The following is a 1,402-nucleotide window of genomic DNA, read 5'->3' on the forward strand; positions in this document are numbered from 1 at the left end:
AGCCGTTTTTGTAGGCATTAAACTGCCAGAATTTTAAAAGACGATATCTCCGTTTGCATTGAACTTTCAGCTTAGTAACTTTGCAGATATTGTTTATGCTCAAACAGCAACATTACACACTAACTAACGTTAAAAAAGTGAAATCGCAATGAACCACCCCTTTAAACATACAGACCACTTATGAGGCTTGTATTACTAGTAAGATGTGCAGTTTCATTATTTACTTCATTTAAATCTTGTTTTAGCACGGCTGCTTCTAGTCTTTCATCAGTACTGGGGCTCAGGCTCCCCATCAAAAATGTGTGCCCATATTTTGAAACTCTTTTTAATACTCTTTTGGATATTAATCATCTTTAATTATTCTTTACAAACAGTACCCGCAAAAGAGCTGCTTTTCCATTGACAAACGATAGAAGTTTTGTTTCTTACAGTGCATTGTAGGCAAATATCCACCTCATCCAGCGCTCTTTTTGTTTTGTTTTATATAATATCCCGTTACTATTTCAGTGTGAGAAACCTCTGCAAGCAGTGTAACGTGGGCGTGAGCTCACGAATGAATCAAACTGAATTGCCAAATATTCCAGATCTTCTGTTATTTGGTTGATTAGATCAAAGTGATTAATTGGTGAATCTGCATCACTAGTTCTGATTCCAAACAGCTGATGGAAACACACACAACTCGACTGCTCAAACCTCAGCTTGGAAATCTTCATCCACACCCAAGAATTGATCAGTAATATTTCACTGTGTTTCACTGGATCAGTAAAAGCTCTGCTCTCAGATGGAGGTTTGGTCAGAGGACTTCATGCATGTGTGTTTTCACAGATACGCCAAACTGCAGCCGGGTGCAGAAGCGCGCAGAATGACCCCTGATGAGCGGACGGAGCTCAGGAAGTACGTGCTTCATGGTTAGAGTTGGGCATCACTTGAATTTGATCAATTCCAATTCTGCTCATCGATTCTCAGTTTCAATTCCGATGTGGTTAAAAAAAAAAGTCAAATATTTAGATATCAAACATTTATTTTGTGTCAAAACATTTAGTTGCTGCTGAGCACCATGAACACAAATCAGCCGGCTGCATAAAAACTGACTCGATTAAGAGCTGTTTGTGTGTAATATAGAGCGGCACGATTCTGGATAAATTGAGACTTGTTTTTAATGGAGGTTGTAGTTCTCTCACAATTCTGAAGAAAAAATATTAGACAACTAAACAAAATCTGATGGAATGAATGAATGAATGATTCAATGACTCACTCAAGATTCACTCGTTTCATTACTGGATGAATCAGTGTTTTTGAATGAATCTCTTGAATGAATGATTCAAAGACAAATACATTTTTAACAGCTCTTTTTCTCCAGCTAAAAATAAAAGATGCGCACACAGGAATTGATGAGTGGAAT

This window comes from Sinocyclocheilus anshuiensis, unplaced genomic scaffold (genome assembly GCF_001515605.1).
Source record: "Sinocyclocheilus anshuiensis isolate Anshui unplaced genomic scaffold, SAMN03320099.WGS_v1.1 scaffold1376, whole genome shotgun sequence".
Lineage (NCBI taxonomy): Eukaryota > Metazoa > Chordata > Actinopteri > Cypriniformes > Cyprinidae > Sinocyclocheilus > Sinocyclocheilus anshuiensis.